The sequence below is a fragment of the Clinocottus analis genome, unplaced genomic scaffold (genome assembly GCF_023055335.1).
Source record: "Clinocottus analis isolate CAN_PGR_092001 unplaced genomic scaffold, fCliAna1.0.p SCAF_8, whole genome shotgun sequence".
In the NCBI taxonomy this organism is placed as follows: domain Eukaryota; kingdom Metazoa; phylum Chordata; class Actinopteri; order Perciformes; family Cottidae; genus Clinocottus; species Clinocottus analis.
Genome location: NW_027176240.1, coordinates 19,340,754 through 19,362,383, shown reverse-complemented (window position 1 = coordinate 19,362,383; position 21,630 = coordinate 19,340,754).

Genomic DNA, 21,630 nt, shown 5'->3' with positions numbered 1-21,630 from the left:
GATTTCCACTGAGTCATTCAAAGAACTGCCTCTGATCCAGATGGCCAATTCACTGCTGCTCTTTACCTGCTCAGCTAAACGGATGCAACAGACAGACCTACAGTAAAACTTGTTTTATATGCGTTCCAATGTTCTGGCAGAACAGCAGATAATTTACACTTGATCCTGTTCACAGGATAAAATTAGCGAGGATTGAGGGAATTTCCATGAATCTTGTCTGTTGTCTTAGCTTACAACCACTGTGAACATATACTGTGCTGTTGCTGTAAGACTGGCTTCAAAGTCGGGTTAGGGTTAATGCAGATGATCTACACGCACGCACAGTCCTCTTGGAACTTGGAGGGAAAAAAACAAGTATCAGGTTGCCAAGAAGGTGTGAAAACCTGGCATAATGCCACACACAGTCGAGATCCATACCATCACCTCCTTCCACCCTCCCTCCACCCTTCCTCCCCCTCCAACCTCTTTAATTTCCATCCCCACCAAAAATAGCCATATAGCAATCAAAGTGTTAATCAGAATCCCGAGACTCCGCAGACACACAAGCCTCCTTTGTTCCTGTACGGTAAAAAAAACAAAAAAAAAACAGTTGAGCACAGATACTCGAAGAAAAAACTCCTAAGTCACGTTCGTGGTCAATTAAGCTTTAAAAATATTTTAAATGTGATGTACTGAAACAGGCTCTCCGCACTTCAAATGAAAATCATCAGAGGGCTTACCCCCGGAGTAATCTGCAAGGGTTTAAGTGTTTTAGTGGGGGTCGCACATTAATGACTTGTGCATGTGTGTGTTTGTCTGAGAACATGCATGGCTGATCCGCGGCCCGAATCTTAACCAATGACACGTTATGAAGAAGTCAGACATGCAGGCTGTGAGAACATTTTGGCCCATTGCCAAAAGAAATATAGGAAACGCACCGTTAATTTATAGCAGGTTAAGTACAGTCGAAGCAATTTATGAAATGTACCGCTTTCATCCACACGGTTGTGTGTGTGTGTGTGTGTGTGTGTGTGTGCGTGTGTGTGTATTTGGAACGAGTCCTTTCAGATGGCAGAATGATAACGTTGTTCTTTGCCTACCAATTACATCGGTGGTAAATGTACTGTACATGTGCAGACAGGTCCGGCATTTAAATATGTTACTTATTATTCGGGGAAAACAAACAGCGAACCGCCTGCTTTCACTTTACCTGCTGGGCCATTAGCCAATTAGATTTTACTTCTAAAACAGTGCTGTCTTTATCCCAAGTTATTAGCACTGAGTGACCAAATAGTAAAGGTTTGGGATCAGAGTTGTTGATTTCTGATGGTGGGAACAATTTCTGTAATTCTGGCAGTGACACTACAAAGTGACAACTTTTGTGGCTGGACTGCCAAGATCGAGAAAGACAATAGTTTTTAATGTAGTTCACCTTTACCCTATATGTCCAAATGTTTGACTACAAACTTTGCAAACTACAAACTTTGTAGGTCAAGCACCTCTCGCTATCCTGACCAAGCGACCAACAGAAAAGCCTGCAAAGCAAACTCCCTTTTCTGTTCAGAAAGCAAAGCTTCTTTCCCTTTAACTCATCCAATGCACAACTACGAGCAGAACAAAGGCATCCAGCTTTGTGGGCCTTCCCTCTAGATCTGATGTTGGTTCCTTTGCGGGATCCCTCCGGCAAGTCCATAGATATTACTGTGGTGGAAACAATATTTCTCTTTACTGTGGTGCTGGTCTGGGATTTAAACCTGGTGAGAGCCTTTATCAAAGTAATACCAGATGATGGATCCTCTACGTCCCAAAAAAGTAGTTCAGAGAGAATTCTGACACATTGCTCAAGGAATTTGACCATATTAATGTGAATGAGCTATGTGGTCAGTTACTTCCAGATCCAGAACTTGAGCTCCTCCATTATATTGTGAAAGCAAAGCAAAAATAAGGAAATAACTTGGGGTGCAATCACATCGTCAGACTTTGTCTGACAGGCCAAAGCCTTTTCCATGTAAGCAGCTGCAATTTTGTATTGATTTACACAGTGTCCCTTTGCTACGGAATAGTAAATCAAATGGTTAAACAACCAGAATCAAATGGTCAAACAATAGCCAAAGGCTCCATAGTCATGGACTGTTGTGGTCCATTGGGGCTGTATTGATGTTTGGAAGCAGTCCCGTCGGACCCCAATTGGTGTCTGTACCTCTTTTCCCCATGTTCAAGTCGTTGTATGAACCCCAAATGAGTTCTAATACTTATATTTTTAGGGTTGGGCAGATTAACGTGTTAATTTAGAGTTAATATGGCAATCCTTTAACGGTGTTAACTATTTGATCATGCGTGAACAGCATGTTTGTTTTTTTTGCACGTTTTTTTTTGCATCGGGAGGGGCTTATTGCTTTAAATCTCTCCCAGACGGCGCAGTTCAGACCTGGGCGTCTAAATGGTCTCCTAGTCCAGCTCACTTGAGGTCAATCAAACATGAAAAATAAATAAGATAAATGCTATGAATGCAAGTACGGCAACACTGCTTTTACTTTGAAGGCAATTTATGTAGGTGCGCGCGTGCTTCCGTAGCCTCACCGTCAGGCAGTGTTGACGAATTGAGCCTGACGCTAAAGCACTTATTGTGATGTAGCTTCTGTTTTCAAGGAGCGGCGGTGCTATCGCAAGCAGCTTCATCTATATAAAAAAGCGCTCGCAGTCTACTGGCAGCCTCCGCGTCCAGAATGACCATTAGGAGCATGCGCAAAGCTCCTGACCCCGTGGTCTGATCCACTATGGCTGAGCACTTATAGTCAGTATCACTTCTGGATCTTTAATCTCTCCCGGACGGCTTTCTTTCCTCACACCAGAATGTTCACTGCACTTGTTCAAACCAACACAGGCTGGACTTTTCTCACTAGGGAAGAAAATACTGAACTGAACAAGAAAACATGAAAAGCAAATTTGGCTCATAATGCGATTAGTCGCAGAAATTAAAGGTAATTTTTTTCAACTTTGCCCAGCAAAGATTTGCCAAAAATCACTCCTCAAGCGGGCCACGGGTTTTTCCAACTCCATTGTTCAGACCCTTAACAACATCCCACATAATAATAACACACCTTTTTTGAAAGGGTTAGGACCTAAAGAATTGCACTGAAAAGCACTGCAAAAAAAAGCTTTGACATATTGTGAAGGTGTGTTAGTAAAAAAAAAAAACATGCATTGTTCGGTACAAAAATAGAAAAGTTAGTTGTTCTATATGAAAACATTGTTGGATTTTTGCGTCTTCAGGAGCCTCTGCTGGTGCTCTATGAGATGGAAGCAGCCCTTCAGGGTAGCTGCTTGCCTTCAAAATAGTCCGCCGGTAAAAAAAAAGGGTAAGGTAAGTACTTAAATTTAACAGCTGCTTTATTTATTTTTTAAAACATAGGTATATTCTCACAAGGGTTACCATATTGTAGCACTTTAAATAAAGGTAATAAACGTTGTGGTTGCGGAGATAATTAAGTTTACGTATAAAAAAAGAGACTTAAAACATCAGGCTGGGTGACTAAGGGCTCAAAAGGATAAACCAGTGCCCAGTCTCCTTTGATCACATGCTGATAGTGGTTTATTGAGTAGTAATTACCATTTTGTCAAGTCATCGTTGTGTGGATTTTTCCTGAACCATGACAAACAAATTGTTAGCGCTACACTGGTAAATAAACTTTTTGCCCATCCAGGGTCAAACACATGTTGACAACTTTCTTCACAGTTGCCGAGGATATTAGCACAGTGTTGCAGTCTGGTCATTCCAACTCTTTAATCGGCTCTCAAAGAGACCCTAACGCAGCATGTAAGAACATATTTCAGAATGTTTCTTATGTGCTTTACATTTCATAGACTGTTTAAGTAGCTCAATAATAACTTTTGTGGAAAAGCCTGTCACCAGGACGTCTTCAGATTTTTGCATCACTTGCTAAACATCTGTTCGTATTTAGCTCAAAGCACAGCCTTAGATAGCTGCTAGCTGGCATGCTAGCATTTCTTTTGAAAACAGGCAGCAAACAAAAGAAATTCATCCCTCATTGCAAAAAGAAGTCAGATTATTTGAAAGTCTCACTTGATTTGTTACCGCATAAACATTGTACACATGAGTTTATGGTTTCAATCTCTCGTTTCAAGTCTTCAGGACAGAATGATTTTCATTAATTATGGTTCATTTAGAATAGACCATGAAGCAGAGTATGCTTTAGGGCGGTGTTTGACAGGTCACTGTCGCTATCAAAGCCGTTTACGGCACCTCTCCACACTCCTCTGCATTCCAGATATGCTAATGTCCGGTCATCAGTTGCAAAAAAAATCCAAGATAATGAAGCAAAATCACCGAACTCGAGGCTTGATAACTGCGGTCCACAAACCAGAAGGTGACGTCACAATGACTTATATACAGTCTATGAAGTTACCAAGCTGACCAAATATAAAATGTCCATAATTCTGTTTTTGTGTGCCGGCATGTTGTGTTCTGTGTCACATTGAACACAGCTGTTCGGTGCTGTTTTTATTTAAATAATTCTGTCATGCGGCTAACTATTGTAAAACTCAATTAAAACGGCAAAATGAAAGCAATTATTTTCCTATTCATGAAGCCCATTTTACATAAAAAGCAGTGAGAAGATGAAGAAGAAAATCATCACCCTCCTGCCCCCCTCTCTCTCTCTGTCTTAACTTGTCCAGGGTTTTATCCTGCTGTGTGCTGTGTACCAGGAAATTGCACCATTCTCCAGAACAGACCACAAGTTTGTTTGTGTCTCTTCCCTCCTTACCAACACAGCAAACCACACACGCACAAACACACACGCTGTGCAGCAGATTTGCACAGACACACGCATGCATAGACATGCAAAGATGCTGACGAATGTGTGTGCTTGTGTGTATTTTTAGCATCTTGCTCGTATTGTTTGGTGGAGTACCAAAGGTTTGGGAGGTCGGATGACAAATCGCGAGGTCCTGCGACATGTTTCCTGTTTACATTGCCCTATACAATAACTACCCAGCTGACGCATTTTGGGGTGTGCTTACAGTACATATGTGTGTGTGTGCAGTATTTTGGATCTCTGCCTGTGAGATCTTGTCCGCCTGTTTCTTGTGTCGACTTGCCTGCCCGCCAGTGATTTGTTGCCTTATTATGTTAAATCCCTCAGTCTTGGGCCATATTCAATAATGCAAATTCAAAGCAAAAATATTATTTCCCAGATAACCAGACAATTGTGTGCACTATGGCAGCAATGTTGTTTCTCCTGGAACCAAAAAGCCTTTGCACGTGGAATGATAATAGGGGCTGATGAAACAGTGATTTATTATTCTATGGGTCAGCAGAAAAGCAAACTATTGTGATATTACTGTCAGACTGTGTTATAGTTATCTCGGGGGAGATTAAGTTTAGCCTGCCACAGAAATGTCTTGAATACAGAAACAGACGTAAATACAGTGTCAGGCTGAGGTTATTTAAAAGTCGAGTCAGGTCCATTGAAATAATAAACTTATGCCATACAAATACCCAAACAGCCAAAGATTATTTATTATTATTATTATTTATTATTGAAATAAGTCTTTCACATGACTTGGAGGGGAAAACAACAGTAGACATACAGTAAATGATAACAGGTGATTTAAGAAGGAACATGGTATTTTAGTATCATAGTATCTAATATACACACACAAATATGTAAATATATACACACACATATATATATATATATATATATATATATATATATATATATATATATATATATATATATATATATATATATATATATATATATTTGTAGTTTTTGCTGCATTAAAAATTCTCTTCAAAATAAAAGCACGCAGTTATTTTTGCCCATGCAAAGACCTGTGACTCACTGAAAACGGGTCTGACACCAGCCTTCTATGAGGTGCCGGTGCCGCGACTTAAAAACAAATGGCAAATGCCCCGGCATCTCGTAGAATTAGTGGCAACTGCTCGAGATGCCCTGGTATCTGAGGCGGGAACCGGAAGTGCCTCTACGTAATTAGTGGCATCTGAGGTGGGAACCGGACATGCCGATGTGAGGTGCCAACATTTTCTCTAAAGCATAGGATTTGGTGTTCCCATTATAACACTCTAGGAACAACAGATCCCAGTGGCGGTGCCACAGTTTTGCACTTGGTGACTTCACGCTAGAGAACTACCATGGCCTTTAGATAATTAAAAAAACATGAAAGGCTCTTACTGGAGCACGTGTTTAGTTTGTCCATTCTGGGTTACTGTAGAAACATGGTGGTGCAACATGACAGACACTGTTTAGATAACCCACTGCTTGTGTAAATATGCAGGGCTCATTCTAAGTTAATGGAAACATAATTATTCTTAGTTTTGGGAATTATTCTTAGTTTCGGCAATTGGAGCTAATATAAAACTATAAGATCCCCCAAATCCTACACACTGTGGCTTTAATAGGTCTACTCTGCCCTTTCTCATCAACCCAAAATTCCCACATGTGAACAGCATAACTGAAGGAATATGTTGCATCATCTGTATGTTCATAAACTGTTAGCAGTATCATGTGCATGTGTGTCTGTACTCCTTGGGAGAAACCCACTAAGGAACTTTGTGTCTGGCTAAACTGACAGGTAAAACAAATTTGTCTGCACATGCTTGTGTGTGTGTGTTTGTGTATTCGTCATCTCCTCAGTATTTCCAGGTCCCAGGACCCCGGCTGGACTATTTAACTGAGCGCTGAGTAATGGGGCCAGCAGATGCTCTATTAGCAACAGGAGACAGCAGCTATATTTGTGTTGCACTTTGTCCTCTTAAATAATAATGTATAACATACGACTCATGATGATGTCTTCACATGTGTTTTTGTTGGAGGAGAGCTGAGACAACTATTTAGATGGGTGACAGGATAGTCGGGTAACACTTTTTGTCTTGTGTGTTTACTCCCAATGTCCAACAAGTGTTGGCTTTCTGCATTTAGTCTGGTGCCGTGTTTTGGGGAAAAAAACATGCCTTAATTTAGTTCTAGGTTGTCTTACGGTGTACAAAACATCCCAGGATATGACTTTACCAATAGAAAAAGGGAGGTTATGGTTGGATGCTTGTTCAGTAGAAGCAGACAGACCAGAGACAGAAAGTAGGGACAAGTTGTAGCGGTAAAGCGGGAGTTGTGAAACATCTATAGACATGACATGAGCTTTCCTCCTGATCCACTTTAATTGTTATGTCCTTTCCTTCCAAAATGTCATTCTCAGGTCTAATTAGGCCTGATTCCATAAAACAAGGACTTCTTTTCATGTGACCCATCGACAGTCCATCTGGAAGAAGTTTAAATGTTGTTCCAACAATCTGCCAAAGTGTCTATTAGAACGTATAAGAGAAAAAAAAACACAAAATGAAAACTGAACAGGTTCCCAAAACCTGTACGAGATGTAATAGAGTGTAGTGAGTTTTTCCGAATGTTGAGATATTTTTGATATATGTTGTAAACATGTACGTCTAGATTTACCAAATCTCAGAGTGGATACATCCTGAAAGGCAAGGTTCTGTTATTTTGAGTTAAAAACTAACAACTTTAAAGGCAGAAAGAAAAGGATTTTTCTACGAGAATAGTAATGTATGGATTTTCCATCTCAATCACCACTCACGTAGTCGTTGTGACGTCACCCATTGGTTTATGGTTGAAAATTGCTATTTTGAAATGTAAAGTTTTTCATTTTTGCCTTAGCCGTCTTAATGTTTGGTCAGTGCCATAGTGTTTTTTTGCAACGTCCAAGAGGAAGCTACAAAAACGGCAAAGGGAGCGCTAAAAAGACACAAACATAGCAAGGCAAAAAGCCTGGCGGACAAAGCTTGTTCCAAAACAAAAGTTAATTTGAGGTTGGCTTTCACCCGCCGGCAGGTACCGTAACCCTTGTTGAGCTGTGGAGATGGGCCGACTTTGACTATTGTGTTTCAAGCCACAACGAACAAATCCTTCTCATGTAGATTTAAAGGATTTGAATAAATAAAAAAGCCAAAAGACTCTAAAGATGTTCGAATTATTCCTGTGATGTCTTTAGTTTTCAAAAAGCAGACTCAAGAAGAACAAACATATGATTTAGGAATGAAATGTGGAGACTGAAGGAATGTTAAAATCAAGATGTTTGAGCCTGACATTTCAGGTTGATGGGAACAATACCACTCTTCCTCTGTTTATTGTTTTATCTAAGCCAGGGCAATTAATCACACACACCTCACGCATTTCTTCCTTTTGCAAAAGCCCTGCTCTCAACTTGTCTCTCTGGCGTCTGGCACTTTTGAGCTGCTGATTTTCTCCATTTTTGTGAGGTAATCAGAGCGATGTTCCTCTTTTAGAGATGCACCGGCGACCTGTGTTGGGACTTTGTCAGAGGTGCAAGTGTTTAACCCAGCTCAAGTGTACACTTATGAGGCTCGCTCGGTCCAAGCCAAACAGTTGTGCAACTTTCTATGCCTAAGTAAACACAAAGTCAACAGCAGAGTGTTACAGGTGCTGAGCACTCAGGCTGCTTTCAAAGACAGAAAGGTGGACCCATTACACACCGAACCTTGTGTGTGTGTGTGTGTGTGTGTGTGTGTGTGTGTGTGTGTGTGTGTGTGTGTGTGTGTGTGTGCGTGCGTGCGTGCGTGCGTGCGTGTGTGTGTGTGTGCTGAAGGCTGTGGTGTTGTGAAACTCAAAGCATTGAGGTATAGCATTGTTTGTCTTGGACTTAGAGATAGATATGACATTTATTAAACAAAAATGACTAGAGACATGCCTTAACACAGAGCAGTGATAAACTTTTAAGTGTTGGCAGACTGTCAGGTAGATTAGAGGTTTCATATTTATTAGCCGCACTGAATTTTGGACTCAAGAAAGACCTTTTGGAAATTTCCCGAATTGACCTGAAAATGTTGCACGTCACAACTTGAAACCCCAAAGTGCAACTTCTCACCCGCAGGCAGAAAGTGCATTGTCAGCCTTTGGTGAGGTATCCACCCAGTTGTCACTCATTTTGATGAGCTGTCGACCTATGAAGCGGCGGTTAACCTGAGGCTGACCGAGTTGGGTTTGAAGTAGAAGATCCAAGTGGGAGGAAATATTGCACCTGTGTATTTTACTGCTGGTTTAAGTCCCCTGCTATCCAGCCCTTTTTACCATCCTAGTTTATGTTTTCTCTGCTCATTCTTTTGGTTATAGCGATCACAACATTTTACCACTCCAATAAATCTGGGTTCCACATGCACCAATCAGCTGTTTTCTGATAAACTCACAACATGCACCAAATGGCAGACCAAAGTTCTCCTCAGAACTTTCCTTGTGCAAAAGTTGTGGATAGTCTCTGGACCCAATACTCTTTTTAGTACAAACCTGGGTCATTCTTCCAAGTGAGCCGAGTCGATACTCAGATCGAAAATGGAGTTAGAACACCTCAGACTACTGATTGATTAGTGAGAGTCGTCACAGAGGCAACATGGGTCATCCCGTGCAAACACGTCAATTTTGAAATAGCCAAGCTACTGTCAATAGGTACAATGTAATGCAGTGCACTCTAAGGTTGCTCTATATTTTTTAAACATACTGCCTTATCAGCTGCACTACTTGTTGCCATTTACGCTGGTGTCCTAATGATATTTTTCAGCCCTCCTCATCCTATAGCCACAGTGCATACTGAACAGCATATAAAATGAACATAGTTCAACCTTGTATCGAAGCCTGACAAGGTTCTTAAAGGTTCAAGGTTTGGAAGTCTCAGGTGGGGGTTGTTAAGTTCCTGCAGTGTAAACAGGGTTATTATAGCTATTAACATAGGCTGCATATCACCGATTGTGTTGTAATTTTACTACACACTACCACCACGACTGTTTAGTAGTCGATGTGAACAAGCCGGCCTATGGGGGGGATGTTACAGTGGTCGATGATGTATAACAATTTGATACTTTGTTTTCTTTTGGCTCTCGTGGAATTGCCTCAATGTTCAATATTGTCGCCCCTGCATCTCTGTTTCAGCGCAGATACTTATAAGCTGTCAGTCAACGTTGCAGACTTTTCCGTTGTGACCGGAGGGTCACAGTGGAAAATGAACTCCAGCACTTCTCTAATTGCTCGATAATGCTCCTCGATTCGCATTGAGCTCATGCTCCATTTATAGCTTCGTGCTGCATAGCACATATTCTTCTGTCATCGTAGCCTTTCCACACACCTTCACTAATAACATATAGAATCTGTTACTGATTTACCCCAACCAAGGCAGCGCTGAAAATACTTTTTTTAAGTGTCAGATCTGTGCTAGACAATGCCAATTTGTACAGTTTCATATGTGGTGTTTATGACAAGCAAGGCCCATGGAGAGTCCTACTGTTTCTAATATGTGTCTAACAAAGAGGCTTTTATTGGTTGTTGGACTAAGTGGACTTTTGTGCATCGTGTACTTGCATTGATACGCACACAAAGAACCTGGTTGAATAACAATTTACATACACACTTGCACGCTTTTGAGCAAAAAAAAAATAGCAGAACTAACTATGCTTTGGGCTTTGTAAACCTACAGCATGCACCCCTCTTTGCCTTTAAGCATGTTTTCATGCATCCATATGTTCATACTGTATAAAAGTGTACTTGTCTGTCTGTGTGTGTGTGCGTGTGTGTGTGTGTGTGTGTGTGTTGAAAGCAGCGCTTTTGGGGGGCGGGAGTAGTACAGAGCACAGCTGGTTGTGTTTAGACTGTTTGTCATGGGCTGTACTGTGGTCTATACGCAGGCAGAACGACAGAGACAGACAGGTAAATCAATTTTAAACAGATCCATGAACACGGTATGCAACGTGATGCAAACTTTAAAGCTGCCTGAAGTTAGTGCCTTTTTTGAATTTTGTGATATGGTCTGATTTAGCCCCACACCTGTCTGCAAGAACATTTTATTGCTAACTCTACCCTGAAGGGTTAATGTAAACTAGCAGTGGCCCGTATTTAGCTTCTAGATTTGGCAAAATTTCGACTTTGGGCTGTTAATCAACCTACAGTGCCAGCAGCCAGAATAAGACTGGTGATCTTGGGTCGACTTGTGTGATCAGAACACACACAAACACACACACACACACACATATCCATACACACACATTGATGCTCAGCCAGTCACACAGATGCAGATGTTAAATGGACAGGGGAGGCAGACAGGAAGGTCAACCTCATGAGGAATAGAAACGTATTCTCTATTTCCCCCCACAAACAAACCAGTACAGAATGTTCTTGGCCGACCGCCACAGGGCGAATGAAGAGACCGTCTCTCTCTTTCCGTCTCCGACTCTTTGTATACCTCTCTCTCTCTCCCCTCCCTTCTCCCTCCTGCCTCCAAGCAAGAGATGAATGGTTGACAGAGGAATGGAGGAAATATCCAGCAGGCAGATTCCTCAGCTCATGCGATGCCATTCACACCGTGTGTTACTGTGGAGCGTGGGTTTGCTTGACTGTGTGCGCGCTTACAGTGTAAAACCATGTGTTTGAGTGACACTTGCGGACTCTTTCATCATCATCAACATGAACATCTGCATGTTCATTTCAGATAACTGTTGTATGCTTTTTTACATCTTTTCACTGCGGGGTATCGCCAAGCAACACCTCCGAGCATGTGCGTAACCTGCATCTTCAGACAGTAATTTTACTCACACACACTTTGCAATTGAGTCTGCCAGTTCTTATATAACCCCCCCAAGGGTGTATGAAAGTGGGCCGGACCACAAGGTGGAGCACAGCTGGAGGGAAACACACACACACACACACACACACACACTACAGACCGAAGGCCTAGATAAGATTTGTAGCTGTGATTTTCCTCATTCATCACAAGGGCTGAGCTGTGATGCTGCTTGAATGTTGACGGATCTTCTTTGCACGGAGCATTGAGTGTGTATATGAGAGAAAGAGAGAGAGAGAGAGAGAGAGAGAGAGAGAGGTATTAGTGTAAGGAAAGACATACAAGCATGTGTGTGTGCTCCCCTTTTTGCACATAGTAATGTATCCACAGGGCCTCTGACATGAACTCAGAGGGGCAGCGTGAGGTTAAGTTGTACCAGAGAGAAAATCCCTCTCACCTCAGGCAACACTATCTCTCTTTCTTTCTCACTCTCACCCCATCTCTCTCCCCCTCACCCTCTATGTCCCTCTCTCTTCGCTCTTTCGCTGTTTATTTGTGCAGGTCTTTTGCTAATCAACCTGATATTTTATCTCTTGATTGGTTGCAGTAATGAGGTCCTCCAGGTCAACACTACAGATCCGTATCCCTCTTTGTGTGTGTGTGTGTTTATGTGTGTGCGTGTTATGTGTGTGTGTTGTGTGTGTGTGTGTGTGTGTGTGTGTGTGTGTGTGTGTGTGTGTGTGTGTGTGTGTGTGTGTGTGTGTGTGTGTGCAGCAATGCGTCTTCCTGATAAGTGCATCCTAGGTACATATGGTTTCATGCCCCCAACCGCTGGTGTGGCCAAACACATTGTGCGCTTACATGTTCAAAAATGTGCATGTATGCATGCAAACACACACACACACACACACACACACACACACACACACACACACACACACTGATTGATGGCCCTGTTAATGTGGTTGTGTGAAATAGAGGAGACCAAGGCAGGTCATTGCCTTCTGACATCCATCCATCAACATCTCTCACTGGGGGACTTTTCTAACTGCTTAGTTAAACACCCACTGTACTGGTGATGTGTGTGTGTGTGTGTGTGTGTGTGTGTGTGTGTGTGTGTGTGTGTGTGTGTGTGTGTGTGTGCGCGTGTGTGTGTGCGTGCGTGCGTGTGTTTGCCTAAGGTACGTACTGATAACAGCCTTGTTCGGGGAGATGAATGACTTTTGGAAGGTGCCACGTAGCCGTGTCTGAAGATCAGTTTCAGGTCAGGAGATATGAACCGAAAACCTATTTTCCTCACACCTGGACAAACAATTCAATTCATTTCAGCTTATTTTATACAGCCTAAAATCACAAATAAAAAAATTGCCTCGGAGGGCTTTACAATCTGTACACACAATGCACTTATGGCATATTCATTGAATATGACAGAAATTATTCATCTAGTGAGTAGTAGGCATGGACCACGATCCAAATAATCACAATCCATGTCAGTAGAAGGAAGTAGAGAGAACAGGCATCAGCAGGACCGTGGCAGGGGGCAGGACCGGTTCCAGACACAGCTACGATCCATGGCAGAGGGATGGACCAGTTCCAGACAGCCGCTATCCATGGAAACGAGAGGCGAGGAAGCACAGAGGCTCCAGGAAAGAAGTCGAGTTAGTAATGTGCATTGAAAAGACAATAATTAATCCAGAAGGAGAGAAAGAACAAGAGAAGAGGAGAGAGGAGAGAATAAAGAAGAGAAGAGGAGAGAGGAGCTCAGTGTATCCTAAGATGTCCCCCAGCAGTCTCGGCCTATAGCAGCATATCTAGGGGCTGGACAAGGGCAAGCCTGTGTCAGCCCAAACTGTAAGTGCTATCAAAAAGGAAAGTCTTGAGTCTACTCTTAAATAGGGTGACCGTGCCTGCCCCCCCAAACTGAAAGTGGAAGCTTATTCCACAGAAGAGGAGCTTGATAACTGAAGGCCCTAGCCCCAACCTACCTTTTAAGACTCTTGGAACCACAAGTAACCCTGCATTCAATGAGAGCAACTCTCTAGTAGGGTAAAATTACAATATAAGCTCTTCAAGATATGAGTGCATGAGTGCATTATCAGTTAAGGCTTTGTAGGTAAGGAGAAGGATTTTAAATATAATTATTGATCTCACAGGAAGCCAGTGGAGAGCAGCTAATACAGGTGCCATATGATCTCTCTTTCTAGTCCTCGTTAATACACCAGTTGCAGCATTCTGGATCAACTGGAGAGACCCAAAGGCCTTACCGGAGCAGCCTGATAATAAAGAGTTACAGTAATCCAGTCTAGAAGTTACACTGTGAATGCCGTTCATATTCTATATGTTTCATCACCTTTTCTCATCCAAGAACAGTGTATGAACTTTGACCTCTATAGGCAAACACATACATGACAAACCTAAGGAGGCTTTGGAGGAACCCACTTTTAATTTCCTTGTTTGCTTGCCAGTAAATTAAGTTTAGACTAAAGAGCTTTACAGAGAAATGTGAAGGCAACCACCCCTCTTAACATAATTTAGCGTGAGATTCAGTGAATAAAGAATGATTAATGGGGCGATATTTCAGTACGGCATATGTCATATTACATATCGTACTTTAAATGACGACATTATGATGGCACTCCTGATTGCCAAAGGAACCTTTTCAAATACTCAGCTTCCTGGTAACATTTGCAGCATATTTTGGATGTCAATACTAATAATAGGTTTTACCATACAATAGTATGTATTATTTCAATTAAATGCAGGTAAATATGTTTTACATTGCCTTTTAGTTGATGGTTCACCATTTATCATGTGCGCTTGTTGTGTGGCGTCAGTTAACTGCTTCTTCACAAATAGGAACTTCAGCTTTTTAGTGGATTTCCATTGTACTTAGGTTCCCACACTCCAACAGACCACCTTGGCGGTTTCTCAGGGCATCCCAACCTTTAGTCTGATTTTAAATATATTATTGAGCATAAAGACTTCACCTCCCGAGTTCAATGAGGTCCATGCATCAACCAACCTGGCCACCTCCATCCAGGTGAAGAATACTCATAAATGTCTGTATTTCTTCAGGAAACTTAAGAAGGCAAAATTTTTGTGCCAAGTGTACAGAGGAAAATAGATAGACCTATGAAGCGGATATGAAGAGATAGAAAGCATCCTGAATGGAAACATTACAAATTGGAATGGGATGTGCACGGACCAGGAAAAGAAGGCTCTACGGGTGATGAAAACCGCATCATTGGTACCAATCTACTGAGCATTACTAACATTGGTGACATGAGGTGCCTGCAAAGTGCTCAAATGATATTAAAAAGACAAAAACCCACCTTAGACACAGCATGTTCACCCTGGCTGCCATCTGGAAAGAGATGCAGAAGTATCAGGTGCTGTACCATTAGACCATTAAACTTTTTTCCTCAAGCTGAGTCACTCATTAATTCATCCTCCACCTTCCACACATGAATTTTTTTTTGGGGGGGGGTTAAGTAATGGCACTGCAATCCTGTTGTACAATGACAATTCAAATAACCCTGCAGCCTCGCATAATGTCCCAATTAGATCTTTCCGGCAAGCTGCTGTGCAGATGTTCCAAATACAAATATCCCAGTCGTCCCTGTAGTTTGGAGTTTCAAATCTCATATCACTTATATGATGGCAAAAGCTGTATCAATAGCAAAACTCATATGTAGGTGATGCCACGTTGGGTACTTTCAACTGTATCAGTGCTTGATACCGCACAGGATGATCTCATCTATGATTCTGCGTGTGAAAGTCTCCTCTGCAAAGTACAAATTGCAGCTGTCAGATAAATCTAGTGCAGGAAAGGATGTTGTGAAATCTGTCTGGGGAGAAAAAGAAAAAAGTATTGAGCTCACAAAACGGACTTACTTGTGCCAGTATGGTAAGATAACGCTTGTTTCCAAAGCACCCAAATTTAAATATTATCGTTTTCAAAGAATAAGGTCCCAGATTGTAGATAAACATCGTTGAACCGAGATTCCAGAGCCCTACAAAGTTATTACTGTCCTGACAGCATAAACAGTCGGTCGACACGGGAGTGAAGCTCAAGCTGACAAAAACAGGAAATATAGAAATCTGTGTGTGACGTATCAGTTTAACAATGACTTAACAATGTGTGATTTAATGAAATCTGTGTGGGCTTCATGCGAGCATCAGCAACCATGATCTTTCCATCTTTCACCATCCATTGGCACACACACACACACACACACAAACACACACAGTGTTTTCTCCGACTCCCCAAGCACTTGTTGTTCTATTCATTTCGCTGACTGAGCATATAAAGTCTGGGAAAACTCCTCGAGCCAAGAACGAGAGGACTCTGAGAGTCATTATCACCTCCACATCTGCTGGTTTCACTCAAGAAAACAGATTCCCCCAGCGCTAATACCTTTTAGATAACTTCATGGACAAAAAGAGAGAGAGAGAGAGAGAGAGAGAGAGAGAGAGAGAGAGAGAGAGAGAGAGAGAGAGAGAGAGAGAAAGAGAGCAGAGGAGGCAGAAGGGGACAAGCCAACACTAGGGGGCGGTCTAATACAAATGATAGTTTTTGAGTGTCACTGGAGTCCTGACTCACTCAGACTGATATGTCAGAGTTGTGTGCTGCTTGATTGAACCCTCCTAGAAAACAACAGCACGGTCGGAAATCTGGCACAATCGGCTCCCCCGTTGTGTTTACACGGACAATCATCGTTTTGTAATCGCCCACATTTTTTTCAAACCGACCTTTAGCGTGGTCATTTGGTCTGCAATGCCTGTGTTTAGCTTGCATTAAGCCATTAGAAAGTGTTTGAGAAGCGGGATAGACAAAGGCACAGAATGGACAGGCTTTATTCTCTGGCAATCTGCTATTCCCCTCTGTGTCTCTTCATATTTTTAGGGACTGCTTGCGCTAACCTTCGAGCTGTGTTGACTACATGTGTGCATGCGCGCTAAAAACTCTGTGTCTGTACGTGTGTTTGCAGGCGGTTGAAATGAGTGTCACTGATCCCTGACGGAAACTTTGAAGAGTAACTTTTCCGGCTGGCTGCCAGGTGAGGCAAAAGGTGTGGAGTGAATGAATGTAAGCACTGTTTACAGGCACATTCCATTCATTCAGTAGATTTAGTACATTCAGTGTCACACTGCATGTTAGTATTGGAGTAATATTGCTTCATGTTGCATACACGGTCAGATGGTTTGTTCTGCAACATTTGAATTACATCCAGTTAATACTTTCATTTTTCGCTGACGTAATATGTCACAGTGTTGTTCGATGTTTACAATAAGCGAGCGTTTTGTTGTTTTGTTATGCGTTACAAATACCCAACCACAGAAGGTTCTGATTGAAACCTTCTGATGATGTTGCCCTGAAGTGGTGGAAAACATATTCAAAATAAAAAAAATCCTAAAGTTTAAGTACCAATACATCTTATAAGTAAGACACAAGTCTGAAATTCAAAATCCTTGAAATTTCTATACTCATATTCATAGGATTGATAAAGCAGCTAATGTTTTGTAGAGAAATAGTGATGTAGTGAAATAGTAATGTCTCCCCGAGCAGAGGATGAAGTCTGCCGCTGTGTGTGTTGGAATCTATGCTTAACTGTTTGATACATAGCCGAGCCACGCTTGCCTTTTAGTGCATTTTAACTAGCTCGCAGCCACCGCTGCTCTAATATGGCGGTTAGAGCCAATAATGGCGTCCCGACCGACTGCATCGTCATGGAAAAGCAGCGCCCAGCCTCCAGTCCCCCACTCAGGTAAACACTGTGAGCTCTGTCAGCACTGTTGCTGTTTTAGCACTGTTAGCTGCAAGCCTTCATTTAGCGCCTTTAAGCAAAAGTAGCAGTGTCATTAGCAAAATGTAATCCACATCTCAAAAGTAAAAGTAGCTGCAGCATGTGCAATGTGACTGATATGTTGTTATAGTACGAGAGTGTCCATATTCATGAGTAGGTGTGAGCAGAGCAGGTCTTAATATACAGCCAACAAGTTTGTCGAGTTGTTCCTGGTGCAAAAGTTGTGCCCAAGCATTTCAAGAATACTCTCATAGCTTCCCATTCAAAAACTGAGAACCTTTATAAACATTACACAGAAGACATTAATGGAAGAGCTTGACAAAAATATTCACATAAGCTAATAGGAATGTTAGAGGGCAGGCCCATGAACCCATAATTGGTAGCTGGGACAGCAGTTAAACTTTTACAGAGGCTAAATAATATAGTAATAGCAATGCAGTAGGAATTTCTCTGCAGAGTGAGTGTGACAGTGTTTCACTGCTGCCATGTTGATGTGAGAGCAGTAACAGTGCAGAGAAGTGTAGTTTTTACAACAACCAAAGTGTGTTATTTAATAATATGTTGACTGCCATTGGTTAGGAATGTCGAAGGTTGAATACATTCAACCTATAACATTCTTACCTTTCCCAATAAAGGCCTTTGACAAATACACTGCACCGTAGCTCACCGAAGGGAACGCAAATTCACTCAGAGCATTTTGCTAAAAAGGAAACTTCATAGAATAATTTACAGTAGCTTAGAGCTCCAGTATACAAGTGTTACGACCGTCGCAAATTAGCATTGCTGCCAGGTTTTGAAAAGGCAAAATACTCACCTGCGAATATTCCGTGCGGTGTACTCGTCACGCCCTCTCCGTGCAAAGGCCTTTATGTTAGGAACTCCTCCAACTACCCTGCTCTAGGTGGCAAGGAAACGGATGCTAAGGCAATTATAGGACAGTGACACCATCAGTGATGTCATTTTGATACTGCTTTAAACTGGCCCCAGTGTGACATTAAACCTTCTTACCCATGTACCTTTTGAAACTGTAGCCCATGTTGTCCAGTAGTAAAATGGGGTTTTAAAGCGCTCTGAGAATCATTAATATACTATGCCAACTATACTTAGTTAAAGAAAATGAACACAGAAAAGGAGAGGTTGTGATTGGGGGATTTTGGGGAGTATTTAATTCCATTTGTCCTCTTCAGTGGGACACTCAGTTTGGAAAGTTCCCCCACTCACCTGCTGCTGTATCACTTTCCAGGAAAATAAAGAAATAAAAACAATATAAGGGAATCTCCCGCAATCTAACTGTTCCCTCTACCAGATCGCCTTGCCTGTGTGTTTGGCTATCAAGGTGTGTGATCAAACACACCTGGTCAACACACCCCTCCTTCCCCACAGCACACAATCACCTCAATGCAGCGACAGGGGCTGACAGGAAACACCATGCACAGCCACTTCAGTGTGTGTTTTTGCGCACACACACACACACGCATACACACACATACACACACACACACGCGTTCCCATGCGTGCAGGAGAGGCTTTCAACAACTGGCGTGAAGGAATCCAACCCCAGTTGCGGTGACCCCAAGGTTTCCTCCTCTTCTCTTTCTCTTTCACCCTGTTCATCATATCACCCTTTACACCACCCGCCCTGGGGAGACAGCTGCGGAAGACATTATGTTGTGCTGCAAGTGAGTGTGTGAGAGAAAGATTTTTTTTAAAGAAAGAAAAGGAGAAAGATAAGAAATAAAAGAGTGTGAGGGACGGGGAAAAAGAGCATTCGACACAGCGGAAAGGCACACTCAAATATTTGCATCTGGTTTGAAAACAACCCCTACATAACTCTTCAACACATGTCTCACAGATTGCCATCAGTTGGATAATGTATGTGGGGACGAAGGAGGAGGGGGTCTCTTTTTGTGCTCATTTAAAATCCTTCTTGTGCATTTTAACATTTGACCAAAATTTCCAAATCCCTCACTTCCTGTCGCACCGAGCAGTTTGAATAGTGGTTTGACTGCTGAAGCGTCAACTCTGATGTCAGTATTTATGGTTATTTCACCTGTTCGTCATAGAAAATTGCATTTCCTGAAAAAGAAAACATTAATTTTTGCTTTGTCCTAAAGATTTGAGTCCGCTGCAACTGTTCTCCGCTGACAAAATCACAGCAGTTTCTTCCAATCAATATTATTATGGGCATGGAAGCCGGAAATTTGGGTTTTGACTCATGGGAAACGTTACCAGCAGCAGCAGTGGAATAGTATGTGTGTGTATAGACTGCATGAAATATGGACGTAGTCTCTGTGACCTCACCTATAGGTTTCTGAAGATCCACCGTAAAGCTCAAGGAGGACGGCTTCCACCTTCGCGGTGACGACAGTCAAATTCTAAAAAATGGCAAAAAAGTGTCTCGTAACGGTGGAACTGAGGTGACGGCTAGCAGCTAGCAACCTGAGACCGCAGCCTGTCACTCAAAGCGGGTACGCCCTCAAATATGCCTTACTTTAAGCCTTATTATAATTTAAACAAGTACATTTTATGCAGAATTCCCTAGTTAAATTAAACCTCTTTATTTGCTTAGGATACGTGAGCCAGGCTGTCACAGATGCAAAGTGGCCTTTCAAAATAAACCCCCTTCTTCACAGGGAGTTAGGGTTTAGGAAATAAAATCACTTATTCATAGTTAGAAAAACAACATGATTGACGTTAATTTGACGTACTAGCCACTCATATCATTAGCGAGTGACAAATGAGCCGCATGACTAGCAACTCACGTGGCAAAAAAGCATGTTAGCACAGGAGGGTCTTATTTTTTGTAATTTTGTGTGTGAAAGTGATTTCCAAGTCTCTGAAAATAACTTGTAATAAACCAGAATTGTCCTTCGAAAATAGTCATCCACATTGATTCATGTGTGAATGTGTGTCCTCTCATGTACACTCTATTGGCATGTGTTTATGTCAATGAGTTTACGGTGAGCTGGTGCATTGTGCGAGCATATTTGCAGTGTTAATCATCGTGTGAGTCAGTGTGTAGTTTGTGGCGTGACTCTGGATGCGGCTTCTTCATTAAAATGTTAACCAGGCCAAATGGACAATGGACGCACTGTTCGTCTTGCTGTCCTCTTCATCCTGAACTGTGGTCCTCTTTCTCTCTCTGCTTTCCGCTCTCTCTCAATCCTTCTCTTTCTTTCTCTCTCTCTCTCTCTTCATCATTTGAAACAGCCATCGGCTCTGACTGTTGTTGGAAACCGCACACCCACAAACACAGACCCCCTTTTTTGGTGTTTTACCTTTCGTTTCTGGTTTTTTTTTTTCTTTTTCCAACATTCCTTGGTGTCAGTTTTTTTCTTCTTTTCTTCTCCGCTGTGGTTATTGAATAAATCCTCTTTAGATTAAACCTGGACGCATTTCAACTCTGTATGAACCGAGCGAATCTGATTATGCTCAGGCACGGTAAAGATACTAAATCACCTCCACAAGAGTGTAGGGTATCCATTTGTGTTCGAGCATGTTTTTGTAAATATGCCAGTTTGGTCTCTGATGTGAACAAACACAGGACTTTCACCCAGGATGCTACTGTCCTGTCCCAAATAGTTTTGTTGCCTAAAGATAAGAAATAATTTTGATGCATTTTAGTTTCATTTCTTGTTCTGATAACAAGATAATCCCTTGTATGAAATTGTACCCGTAATCTGGGATTGCGTTTACATGATGGTATCAATTCAAATTTTGCTTTAGTCGGACTGTGCTATCTTTCGGGGCAACTGCTGTTATCCTAATATACATGGCAGTGAATAAATAAAATCATTGGCCGAAAGCATGTCATATCCGATACGATAGGTGGCGCTGTTTTCATTACATCTTAGTGGTGATACAGCCATCTCTGCTTGACCTCTTCACTCTTTATAATGGAGAGAACCCTTCGGTGGTTGTCGGGGAGCTAGCAGAGAGCAAACAGGGAACTAGCAGCAGCGCTAGCTGGCTACAGCGGGGAGCTAGCGGCGACACCCACCGAAGGTAGTATCGGCTTGTAACCCAACTTTTACACTTGTTTGTTTCTGCCGGCCGGCTCCCGGCAGTCACAACTTATCATCTCTTTCGACTTCCGGGTCACGACCTGAGAGGAAGGGACGCATAGTCGAGCATGTGCAAAGACGCATAGTCCAGTTCATAATCCGATTCACCGTTTACATGCCGGGATGTCCGATATATCAACCGAGTCGGATCGAGTTATCCA